Source organism: Bos indicus, chromosome 8, assembly GCF_029378745.1.
Source record: "Bos indicus isolate NIAB-ARS_2022 breed Sahiwal x Tharparkar chromosome 8, NIAB-ARS_B.indTharparkar_mat_pri_1.0, whole genome shotgun sequence".
Lineage (NCBI taxonomy): Eukaryota > Metazoa > Chordata > Mammalia > Artiodactyla > Bovidae > Bos > Bos indicus.
In genome coordinates, this window is record NC_091767.1 from 8,936,092 (window position 1) to 8,949,679 (window position 13,588).

The 13,588-nt window shown below is 43.3% G+C and overlaps 1 protein-coding gene across 3 annotated transcripts in view; it reads right to left on the bottom strand.

Annotated features, from left to right (window-relative positions):
• The window catches only part of MSRA (methionine sulfoxide reductase A), a 385,655-nt gene that overhangs the window by 311,124 nt on the left and 60,943 nt on the right, over positions 1–13,588 (bottom strand). The window lies entirely within an intron of this gene.

Consider the following 13,588-nt stretch of genomic DNA (forward strand, 5'->3'; position numbering starts at 1 on the left):
GCTTCCCTGTCCTTCACTATCTCCCGGACTTTGCTCAAAGTCATGTCCATAGAGCCGATGATGCCATCCAACCATCTCATCCTCTGTCACTCCCTTCTCCTCCTGCCTTCCATCTTTCCCAGCATCAGGGTCTTTTCCAGTGAGTCAGCTCTTCACATCAGGTGGCCAAAGGATTAGAGCTTCAGCATCAGTCCTTCTAGTGAATATTCAGGGCTGATTTCCTTTAGGATTGACTGGTTTGATCTCTTTGCTATCCAAGGGACTCTTAAGAGTCCTCTTCAGCACCACAGTTTGAAAGCATGAATTCTTTGGTGCTCAGTCTTCTTTATTCAAAAAGTTATAGATGCATTTCTGGTGTGACTGAGCTATGAATAAAAAGGTGGGTCCTTAAGCTGGTGTCACTACCCCTCTGTACATATTTCATGGTGCTAGGGTCAGAAATCAACTGGCAGACTCGAGGTCTTAGTGTGGCATCTCTTCCAGGTGACAAGAGAGCTCTCCTTGCTCACCCACTGCAATGCCCATCTCCTTCCTCTTTACAGTCTGTACAATTACAGATTCTTTGTGTCAATTGTGAGCAGAGCCTCAGTGTTGCTGAATATTATGTTCATGTATGTCAAATAAGTTCCTCTGCCAGATAGTCTGCTTGCTTTTCCAGAACAGTTCTCCACTCTTCTCTGCCCTGTTCATGTCCTGCACTGACTATGTATCAATAGGCTCCCTTGATCTCTAGCTTCTAGTTGAGTTTGGCCAATGGGAGACACCGCTGGGAGGTTGGACAGCACAGAGATTGGCTGACAGTGTATTCCCCTGGCTCTCCCTGCCAGGCCAGAATTTAGCAGTGGTTGTATTCCCCTTCTGAAGGCCACATTCCTGTAGGGTAACCTGTCCAACAACCCCAGTTGCATTCTCTTCATTGCTCCCTCCTCTTGCCCCTTTGGGTCTAGAAGTGGTAAAGTTGTTGCTAGTTCCTGGGCACTCCACCAGCCCTTGTTGGTTTCTTTTAATCATCCTGCCTACAAACGGGTAAATGGTACCCTTATTCAGCTTTCTCCAGTTATCTGCCGTGAGTGTATTTATACCAGGACTCTGATCAAGACAGTCCTTTTGCCCACTATGCACAGAGCTCACTGCAAGAATCTACTGTTATTGGTATTCTACTCAAGGCCAAAATTCTGGGAAATCCTCCCCTCAACCACATCTCCTGTCTTACCCCTAAGACTAATCTTCACTGACAGCCTGGAACTTGCCAAGAATCAAGCACAAGATTCTATGAGAGCACTCAACACTTTTTCACTCATTTCTTTGAATGAGTTTCTCTACAAAAGGGCAAGGCTATGCATTAAATTATCTCAGTAACCTAAGTGCTTATCAGAAACCCAAATACATATGAAAATACCTTGCCATGCCTGCTTTTCTATGCTAGAGTAACTCCACACTTCAATCGTTCAGCCTCCTGCAAACCACTCCCAAGTGTAGGATGAATCACCATTCTCCAAGGCTGCAACAGAAAAGCACATTAGCCAAATGGCCTTCACTCCCTCCTCAAGAAGCAAAGGATGGTGACCAATGAGAACTTAAATAAGAGGCTCCAGGAGTGTCCTGCCACCATCCTGATCATCAGAAATCTTTTTCCTTCAACAGACACCCATTCATAATTTTATTATGAAAACATGTATTTTGTGGACAAATTATATAGCAATATTAAAACACACCTAAAACAATATCCAGGGTAATGGATCTGCATGGAGTTAATGGCTGTAATGCCGACGCATATGTACGAGAGCTACAAGGCACACTCTAGGTCTTCCACACCCTCAGAAGGTTCCGGGGGTCTCTGTAACAGGATATTCTCCTCAAGGGTCTCCAGAATCTGCCTTCATAGAGACTGTGATTCTCTTCAAAGGAGGGCAAATCAACCTGGGCTGAGCCAGGAAAGCTGAGGATGGCTGCCTTCCAATATTCTGGGCACCAAAGACTTCAACCTAAAGTGGTCCTACATCCCACACGTTCTAGAGACAAGCCCAGTGACCAAGTCTGCCATGGGAGGGAGAGAAGGAAATTAGACAGAAGTTTCACAAAAGAGGAACAGAGGATATGGTTTTAGGGAATGTGTGGAAGTTTACCAGCTAGTGAAAATAAAAAAGGGTAGTCTAAGCAATGAAAGTAGAAGGTTCAGAGACACAGGGGTAGGGAAGATCATGGAATCTGGGGGAAGGGTGGAAAGACCAAGCACAGGGTAGGGAGAAGCTCGGGAGGAAGACAGCATATCAAGACGGCTGGGGGTGAGATCATAGAGAACTGGAAGGACTCATCAGAAGAGTCTGGACTTGATCATGGGGAAAACGGAGAGCCACTGAGGGTCTCTGAAAAGAGATGGTAAGGCCTCTGGTATTTCCTTAGTGAGATTAGAAACCACTTGAGGTAAATCTATGCCTTCTGTGATTATTTGTCATCCAGGGTCTTTTACACACTGTTGGACCCATGATTCACATACTTCTGTTTCTTCTTACCATTCCCCATAGTTCACTACACATGGTTTATACTCAGTCTGCTTTTTCACTGAATGAATGAACAAAAGAGTCATTATTTCTGAAGTCTTTCGAATAATCAAGGATAGACAGCAATGACAGATTATCAAGTATAGACAGCAGTAACAGATTATACCTGCCAAGGCTACACAGACAAAGAAATAAAACCCTGCCTCCAATGCAGGAGTGAGGGATAAGAAAAGCTAGAGTTAAAGCTCAAATGTGCCAACCAACTTAGCCTGGGGCGACACTTAAAACCCAGTAAAAATAAAATCACCAGAAACTTCTACTAAAACACTGTAAGCACCTTTGATTTGGTGTCTGTGTCTTTCCTGACTGATGAAAATTAAACTTCTCCTCTAAGTGATGAAGTGCTCACGTGTTTTTGTTTATGTTCAGCCTTTGGTATCTCCTGATCAAGATGGAATGTCACATTTGTGTGAATTCAAGCAAGGAAGTCAGGACCTGAGATTTTTCTTCATCACAGCAATCAGAGATTCATTCACGACTAAAAATGAAAGGAAATTTAGGTTTTCTCTGACAACATTTCTAACTGGTTCATCAGACCAAAGGGAGTCCAAGGTATCAAAATTTCAAATATTTTAATACTAGCAAGTAACAGTCACAGCCATCACCAAAAAGCCTGAAACATATTTGCTCGATCTGAAGATAACAGGCCAAGTACAGGTGTTGATTTTATTCACAATGGCACTATTTGACTATCCATACATACAAGACACTCTACTGGATTAATAAAAGACATGGTCCCAATAACTAAGATTCATTCTAATACCCAGAATATAGAAACTCACACTTACAAAAGCCAGTCTCTTTCTCCTGGCTGAGAAGAGAAGAAAGAGAAGAGGCATGAGCTTACACTTACTCACAGGATAGGGCAGCCCACGCTCCCCCTTCTATGCGCACGGCAGCTGTCCAGGGTGCTGGAAAAGAAGGCTGGGCCAAGCCAGCCTAAGGGGAGGCAGTGGATTTTGCAGACTCTCTTTGGGGCCCCTTCCAGGCACTCCCCTCTCTTCCCTGGCAGTCCTTAAATCCTTCAATGCCCAGTGCTCTCTCTGGGCCCAGGGAGCATCCCCTCTCTAGGCTTACCCAGTGTTCCATCCTTCATCATTGGCTCTTCCCTTCAAAACCAATCTGGGAAATCAATTCCCAACCAAGCAGGAATGCCTAGTTAGAATGCCTCACAAAGTCCTAGAGAAGAATCTGCATTCTGAAAGAGGCCTCCTGGAAAGTACAAGATGAAGAAATAACTGTCCAAGGTACAATTTTACAATTTGAGGCATTATGCAGCCAGAGCTTTGGTGGGGGTGGGAAGAGGGCAAGTGTGTGTTTTCAGCACCCCTCATGTTATTCCATGAGGTAAATGGACCAATCACGTTGCCAGTGGCCAAGCCTTTCCCTCATATACAGTCCAAATAGAACTTAATCTCTTCTGAACTCTAAGATGCCTAGTTGTACCTTGGCACAGGCTTAATAACAATATTATAATCCCAGGCTTATAACACTGACATGTTATCACACTGGATCAAAATTATGTGTTTACTTGTCTGACCTCTAGTCCTCCAAATCCTGTAGATGCCTTAAGAGCAGGGACTATAGTTTTGATCTCTGTACCCTAGAGCCCAGCACATTACTCAGAAGATAGTGAGTGCTCAGTAACGCTTGTCAACTGAATACGTTTTTACTCAATATGTGAAATCAGTGAACTATTCTTTGGTACATTAAGACTGTAATCTAACTTAGGTTGTGATGGTTCTTTCCTTCTCGGACACAGCTTCAAGCCATGTGTCCTACAGCAGAGAACCAGGCTACTACTTCAGCAGCACTGGGTCACAGCAGGGGCTCTAGGTCTGAAGTGACACCTCCTCCATCTTTTGTCACTGGTGGTTACACAATAAAGAAGCATGAAGGATCTACAGGAACTACAGCTATTCTGGCCCTACCGTCTCCCACAGCCTCATTTTTAATCAAATCAGTGTCTTCGTTGCTTTAAAAATGGACACATTGTACTTCGGCATATCTTCCATTTATTAATTCATTCATTAAAGAGTCACTGAGTGTCAGCTACATTCTGTTCTAACTGTTCTAAAGGCTGGGGAAACAGTGGTGACTAAGACAAAGTTTCTGCCCCTCTGGGGCCAGTCCAGACTCTTGAGATTCATCATGTGGATCTGTGAGGCCGCCTTAACCATGAAATCGTACTTCTTATCTATCCGAGGACTGAATAATCAAACACAGCTTCTGGTATTAACCTTTTCGAAAACTCAGTAATGTTTCTGACTACTCCCTCTGTCAAATCAAATCTGATTCATCACTGTATTCATTTCCTAGGGCTGCATTAACAAATTACCACAAATTTGGGGGCTGAAACAAATTCATTCTCTCATAGTTCTGGAGGCCTGAAGTTTACAATTAGGGTACAGCAGGGCCATGCTCCTCCTGCAGGCTGTAGGCAAGGGTTCTTCCTTGGTGACTCCTGGCAACCCTTGGTGCTCCCCAGTATGTAGCGGCATCACATCAATGTCTACCTCCATCTCTGCATGGCCTCCTTCTCCAGGCGTCTCCACATGGCCTCCTTCTAGCATGACCGATCTTCCCTGAGTGTCCTCACATGGCCTTCTTCCCTGTATCACTGGTCTCCCCACCATCCCACAAAATCGAGCCCACACCCAACTGCCAAAGTTTCTCTTCTAATGTTCTATGAACATGTTTTTCCTCATAAATTTTAACCTATCTCAAACTGATTTGGCTATAAGGTTTGAGGCAGGGGCATAACTTTACTTTTTTAATATAGTTGCCCCAACACCATTTATGAAGTCAACCATCCTTTCACTTCTGATGATGCAATGTCATCTTTGCCTTACAATAAATCCCCACAGGAACTTGGGTTGCCTCTTCTCTTCCATCTATCCACTGGCTTATTCCATTGCTAAAACCACACTGCTCACTAACTTTATAACATGCTTTAATAACTGGTATATAAGTTTTCATCATTATTGTTCTTTTGTCCCCAAATATATATTTTTTTCTCCAAACATACCTTGGGTATTTTCATGCATGTATTATTTCCACTTGAACTTCATATCTATTTTAGTGAATCCTTCAAAGAGTTTTAATTGGGAGTTTGGCTGGAGTTATGTTTCATCTACATATGAGATGTAAATGCTCAAAAAAGAATCTATTGAGGAACATTATTTGTCATAAATTAAGTATGTGAATCTACATGAGGCAACTGTTTGTCTGCGAGCAAGATGGCTTCACCTAAGACAGCCTGGGGATTTGACATATCAGTAGAGATTCGAGAGACCCTTATCCTAGAGCCCACCAAGTATGGTCACCAGCTGAAGACGTATCAGGATTTCCTCATTTCTGAAAGAGGAAATTCTGGTGCTCTTGTGGCACAACAGCTTCTGAAACAATGGTGGCCACAGGATGGCCACCTGCCTCATTCATTCATTTAACAAACACATACTGAATGCCTGTCATGTGCCAGGGACTTCTGGAGAAACTGAACATTCCTACATTCAGACACTCTCAACCCAATCACACAGCTGTCCCCTTTGGAAACTAGGCATGATACATCAATGCTATGAAGAAAACAATCCCCTCAAAACCTGTCTGATGGTCCCTCCTGGTGACAAGTCTACTCACTACAAGAGAAAAGGCAGACAAATCAATCACAGAGTTCATCTGGGGATTGAATTTACATACTTTGAGAGCCTAGCATCCTGCTGTTTGGGCTTTTACAACGTCTCTAAAAGGAGATGAGATTTGAGGTCCTATGGGAGGGAGACAGACAGTGGAGTGGCCCTCTAAAGAGGGTAGGAGCTGGGGGAAGGAGAGAGTCACTTTCATAGGCCACATCGGCATTCCAGACAGCCCCAAATTTGTCATTCAGTGCCCATGTGATACTGTCCACCATGCATTCACACACCACAAACACACAGCCACATAGGGGGCACCCAAGAGTGACGGTAAGCGAGGCCCAGACGATTAGAGTGAATCTATCACAGTCCAGAAACATCCCACCTGGCGCTGCATACAGCAGAAACCCTGCTGTCCTGCTGAGGGATACAAGGCTCTGTTCAGTCCAACCAAGCAAACAGGAAGCCACCAGACTCGCTTAACCTCTAAATAGCACAGTGATGGCCCAGACTTCTTGGCACTTGTCACACTGCACCTGGATGAGATGGCGCTCTCCTGAGGCCACTCCATAATAAAGAGGTAGCTGACAGCTGAACCGGAGCAGGTGAGAGGAAAGCCATGTAACTACATCATGTCACGTATAAATGGTACATACAGAGGGGCATTTTCCAAAGATGTGAAAGGCTGCCACGTGTTGGGATTCGATTCTGTTCTGTATGACCCCAAGAGGCAGAAGGAGGATCAGCAGATGAAAGTACAGGAAGAAAAGATCACAGCAGCACAGCTCAGTAGAATAACCCAAGATCACATGGGTCAGCCAGGCTGGGAGAAAGCAAGATCGCTATTGTGAAACCAAGACAGTCATTCAGGTTCTGCAAAGAATGTGGAAGGATCAGGGAAGTGATTTTGCCAGATAACATTTCAATCGTCTCCCAAATATGAGCTCCTATTAAAACAACCACAGGGAATCTTCAGATGCACTCATCAGAATGACAGACGAGAAGTGGTGGCTCTTGTTCCTATAGCTTCTCCTAACTAAACTCCTCACCCCACTTCTAGACAGCAGTGAGAATGACTCATCTGAATCTCTTTTCAGCTCCGGACATCGCCAATACAAACCTGTGCTGTGGAGTCACTCAGTCATGTCCCCACGGACTGTAGCCTGCCAGGCTCCCCTGTCCATGGGATATTCCAGGCAAGAACACTGGAGTGGGTTGCCATGCTCTCCATCAGGGGATCTTTCAAACTCAGGGATTGAACCCAAGTCTCTTGCATCTCCTGCACTGCAGGTAGGGTCTTTACCACAGTCTTAATAGGCAGTAAAAAGGGAGAGAAGCTAGAGAAGGAGCCACACATCTGGATACTGCATATCCTTGAAACACTCACCCAGAAATAATTAAGAAGTGAGTAAGGAACTTTCCTAGTGTCCAGTGGTTAACACTCTGTGCTTCCAAAGCCAGGGGCATGGGTTCAATCCCTGGTCAGGGAACTAAGATCCCTATCATGAAATAATAGGTCAAGTCTTGCTTGCTTTACCCCAGATTCCAATGGATAGTAACGAAATAATTTTGATGGTGCTCAGGGAGCAAAACAAGGCCGACAAAGGGCCTCACTGGAGGCCATGTCAGAGCCCTGGGCAGGAGCTCAGTAAAGTCTGTTGAACAAGGCAGTCAGTCCAGCCTCATATCTGAGAGCCAGGGATAAACTGAAATCTGGGATCTTGGGAACAAAAGAGCATACAACCTGCTGGGGGCAAGCATAGTAAGTAGAAAGGACCTACATATAAAGCCAGAAACTGTGGCAACCTATCTTTCACAGGTTGGTGACAGTAAAACCCAGAGCCAGGTAGGGTCACCATGCAAACTGGTTGAGACTGTAGGCTAGCATGAAATCACGATCCTGGACAAGTCAGCTGACAATGAAACAAGGTATCAAAAGAGCGTCCTGAAATCAGCTTCTTCAGCTTCTCATTAAAATTCTCTCTAATATCCACTGAACTATCAGAGACAAACTGTTGCCTCAAAAACAGTGTATTTTTAAATGGGTTAATTTCAAAGGCTAAAGGTACATCATAAGCAAAAAGACAGCATTTATACTCCAGCATTTTAGCATTCCATCTATTAATTTAAAGAATGATAAAATTGAACAGTAGGTAAGAAACTGGTTAAAACTGGTTTTTCATCTAATGTCCAATGTGGTCCTTCTGTTAAATAATTTGTGTTAAAGGCAGGCACTATATTTGTTTTACCTCTTGGTCTTAATGTGTATTTGCAATGCTCAACAACTTTAATGCCAGGAGGAAGAAACTAAGTAAGGAAGAGGGTGCACTGGTCTGAACCTGGAGAGTTTATCTAATTGAACTGAAAAAATTAAAAGCCTCTCCATCTGCTCAGTACACCTGCTGATGGTGCACTAGCACAGGTAGGGAGGAAATCTACCAGAGACCAGTTATAGAGATATTTTTATTTCATCTGCTACAAGCCTGGCAGCTGAAGTGGGAGGCTGCCTACACCGGCAGTCAGGCAAAGGCCAGAAGCCGCTTTTATGTTTGGGTAGAAGGGGCAAGGAGACAGAAACCTCAAACAACAAAATGAAGGCAGCTTCCCAGTAACTCATTTGGCAACCAACCAACAGTTGGTTGCCAAATCTGTTTAAAACATGTCAGGCATTTCTGTTGAGTACTGGGGGATGTGAATCAATCTCACTTCCTCGTAAGGATCATACAGAATCTGATGGGAAGGACATCTTCACTCATTGCTTACAGGGCAAAGTTTCTATGTTCCAACTTCCCTTGCAGCATCTACAACACTGAATCAGGAGATTTCCCTGACAGTCCAGTGATTAGGACTCCAAGCTTCCAGTGCAAGGGGCAAGGGTTCAATCCCTGATGGGGGAACTAAGATCTCCATGCTACACAGCAGAGCCATAAAATTAAAAAATTTTTTTAATTTAAACTAAAAAAAAACAAAACAAAACTGAATCAAGAAGGAGGAGAGCACCAGTAACCAGATAATGCCAACTTCACTGATGTACCATATTGTCCTGAGGATGAAGTCAATGGAAATCCAAAATGGACCAAAACAGCAATCAGAAGGAAACATTTTTGTGGAAAGAGAAACCAGCAGGCACAATCCATAGACTATGAGAAAGAACAGGAGGGGCAAGAAACATTCTGGTCCCTCCTTCTAGGTGTGAGTCAAAGAACCAATGAATGGGACTATTCTGACCAGATACTTAAGAGCAAAATGTCAGAGATCATACTTCCAAATAGGACCCTGGAGGAGGGGGAGACGGGCAGGGGGAACAGGAGTGTTTATTTCATTGGGAGAAGTGCAGGCTTAGGGGAAATGCCCTGATGCCTTTCAAGAACATTAAGGATACTATCAAGAAGATAATGACCTGCTATTCTGTCACTACCAAGGACAACAAGAGAAATGGGACTGAACTGTGGCAAGGGAAAACCGGGTTAAATACGAGGAGGATGTTCTTGACAGCTCAAGTTATTAAACACAGAAAAGGGAAACTAGAGGCGATTAGGGATGCTCTCTGGAGGTCTTTAAAAAAGTAGAATAGCTTGGCAACTATCTGGGGGTAATTTAGGTGAGCTCTGCCTGCTCCTCTGGCCTTTATCAGTGCTCTAATTCATCCCCTGGCCCGGACAGGACACATCCACCACGGTAAACTACTGTCACACTCTGTTCAATAATAAGCTCTCTGAAGAAGAATAAGCATTAAGGAAATGGCAAAAGCTCTCCTGGAAGTAAAACACATTTTTCTTTATTTAAACTGCAAGTTGGGTTTTTGTGTCGTTTTATTTTTTTTCCTTTTCCTAACACACATCCAGAAATAGCCAAACAAAGGTCACTTGCACCAGTTTGTGATTCCAATGCATTAAAAGGAATCTGGATAGACGATTAAGTGAGGAGAAGGTTCTGAGCCAGAGACACATAAAACAATTCATCATGCACTTCTCTGCTAGGTGCTGTTTAGCACAGAAACTACCACCCAGAGACTCTAAGATTTGCTTCTTAGGAGGCTAAGAAAGGCGATTCCCATTGCTCTGGCCACAAGGAGGCAGATTTACTGACCTCCAGGATTCTAAAATTCTGGAGTCTTTGTTCATTTTATGGATTTATATTCAATGTCATATTTTAAAAATGCAAAAGAGTCTTACAGTCAAACAGCTCCATGTTCTTTAAAGTACATGGATATTAATGATTCTCCCTTTATTTGAAGAGGGAAAGAAGACTTTTTAAACAGGCCTTTCTTTACCTGGCATACCTGACATTACATTTGATTGAACTGACTTTTTTGTGGTCTTTTCTCTACCGCTTTACTACAGGCTCCATGAGGGCAGAGATTGCTTATGTTCTATCCACTACAGCATCCTCAATACTTAGCTCTAATAGACACTCAGATAGTAAATGAATGATGAATTGAGTGTCTGAATGAATAAATGAAGAGCAGAGGATTAACCTCAGTACACAGTTTCAAGGGGAAGAGCTAATATAAAAGTAGCAACTTACTCTCCTCCTAGTGACCCCATCACAGAGTGAACAAAAATCAAGCAATGGAATGAATACGATATTCTAGAGGCAGAAGACTTGAAAGAGCCCTGGTGGTGGTTTAGTCGCTAAGTCGTGTCCGACTCTTGCAACCCTATGGACTGTAGCCCGCCAGGTTCCTCTGTCCATGGGATTCTCCAGGCAAGAATACTGGAGTAGGTTGCCATTTCCTTCTGCAGGGGATCTTCCCAACCCAGGAATCGAACCCAGGTCTCCTGCACTGCAGGCAGACTCTTTACCGACTGAGCTACAAGGGAAGCAGTGTTGTCATTAACTAGGTCAGGTACTTCACCTCTCTGTGCTTCAATTTGCTCACCTTGAAGTGTGTATGCTGTATGTATCGTGTGTGTGTGCCTCACGCTGTTGCAATCACTTAGGCTGCAGATACAGAGAAAACAAGGTTTGTGACGAAACAAAGGGTAATCATAATTTTCACACTTTCTTTATTAAACTTTTCCCAAAACTTCTAAACAGTGGAGGGGTGATACAGGGATGGTGACTCTCCCTGCCAGCTGATTCTAGGGAAGAATTCAATAAATGGAAGAAAGAAGAAATGTACAAGCACAGCCAAGGAGAGGACACTCAGCTGGCTTCCTTCTGTGCTGTCAGGACCCTCATTCACTGCACTAAGCAGCCAACAAGTACAATAAGGCAGCTCAGATGGTAAAGAATCTGCCTGCAAAGCAGAAGACCTGGGCTCGATCCCTGGGTTGGGAAGATATCCTGAAGAAGGGAATGGCTACCCACTCCAGTATTCTTGCCTGGAGAATTCCATGGACAAAGGAGCCTGGCAGGCTACAGTCCATGGGGTCGCAAAGTGCTGGACATGACTGAATGACTAACACTTTCATTATAATAAGGCAAACATGCATTGAGCAAAGCATGTGGCCACTGCCCTTAAGAAAGGCGAGTCTGGTGGTGATAAATTTAAAATGTATAGAAATGGGACTTCTCTGGCAGCCCAGTGGGTAAGACTTTGCCTTCCAATGCCAGGGGTATGGGTTCAATCCCTGGTTGGGGAACTCACATCCCACATATCTAGTGGCCAAAAAACTCAAAAACATAAACCAGAAGCAATACTGTAACAAATTCAATAAAAATTTTGAAAATAGTCCACATCAAAAAAAATATTTAAAAAAATAAAGAAAATGCATAGATATAGCAAATCACTATGTTGTACACCAGGAACTAACACAGTCTTGTAGGTCAATTATAAAAACAATCAATCAATCATAGAAAAAGAGAATAGATTTGTGGGTATGGATGGGTAGGTGATTGGGGAAGGGGGGCTGGATGAAAGCAGTCAAAAGTACAAGCTTCCAGTTATAAGTCCTGGGGATGTGATATACAACATGTGAAATATAATTAACACCATTGTATGTTACATATGGTATGTAACATATGTATATTACATATGTTACAAAAGAGAAAAGGAAAGATATACCCATTTGAATGCAGAGTTCCAAAGAATACCAAGGAGAGATAAGAAAGCCTTCCTCAGTGATAAGTGCAAAGAAATAGAGGAAAACAGTAGAATGGGAAAGACTAGAGATCTCTTCAAGAAAATTAGAGATACCAAGGAAACATGTCATGCAAAGATGGGCACAATAAAGGACAGAAATGGTATGGACCTAAGAAAAGCAGAATATATTAAGAAGAGGTGGCAAGAATACACAGAAGAACTGTACAAAAAAGAGCTTCACGACCCAGACAACCACGATGGTATGATCACTCACCTAGAGCCAGATATCCTGGAATGTGAAGTCAAATGAGCCTTAGGAAGCATCACTACAAACAAAGCTAGTGGAGGTGATGGAACTCCAGTTGAGCTATTTCAAATCCTAAAAGATGATGCTGTGAAGGTTCTGCACGCAATACGCCAGCAAATTTGGAAAACTCACCAGTGGCCACAGGACTGGAAAAGGCCAATTTTCATTCCATTCCCTAAGGAAGGCAAAGCCAAAGAATGTTCAAACTGCCACACAATTGCACTCATCTCACATGCTAGCAAAGTAATCCTCAAAATTCTCCAAGTCAGGTTTCAATAGTATGTGAACCGTGAACTTCCAGATGTTCAAGCTGGTTTTAGAAAAGGCAGAGGAACCAGAGATCAAATTGCCAACATCCGCTGGATCATCAAAAAAGCAAGAGAGTTCCAGAAAACCATCTGCTTTATTGACTATGTCAAAGCCTTTGACGGTGTGGATCACAACAAGCTGTGGAAAATTCTTCAAGTGATAGGAATACCAGACTACCTGACCTGCCTCCTGAGAAATCTGTATGCAGGTCAGGAGGCAATAGTTAGAACCAGACATGGAACAACAGACTGGCTCCAAATAAGAAAAGGAGTACGTCAAGGCTGTATATTGTCACCCTGCTTATTTAACTTCTATGCAGAGTACATCATGAGAAACGCTGGGCTGGATGAAGTACAAGCTGGAATCAAGACTGCTGGGAGAAATATCTATAACCTCAGATATGCAGATGACACCACCCCTATGGCAGAAAGTGAAGAAGAACTAAAGAGCCTGTTGATGAAAGTGAAAGAAGAGAGTGAAAAAGTTGGCTTAAAGCTCAACATTTAGAAAACAAAGATCATGACATCCGGTCCCATCACATCATGGCAAATAGATGGGAGAAACAGAGGAAACAGTGTCAGACTTTATTTTGGGGGGCTCCAAAATCACTGCAGATGATGATTGCAGTCATGAAATTAAAAGACGCTTACTCTTTGGAAGGAAAGTTATGACCAACCTAGACAGTATATTTAAAAGAAGAGACATTACTTTGTCAACAAAGGTCCGTCTAGTCAAGGCTATGGTTTTCCCA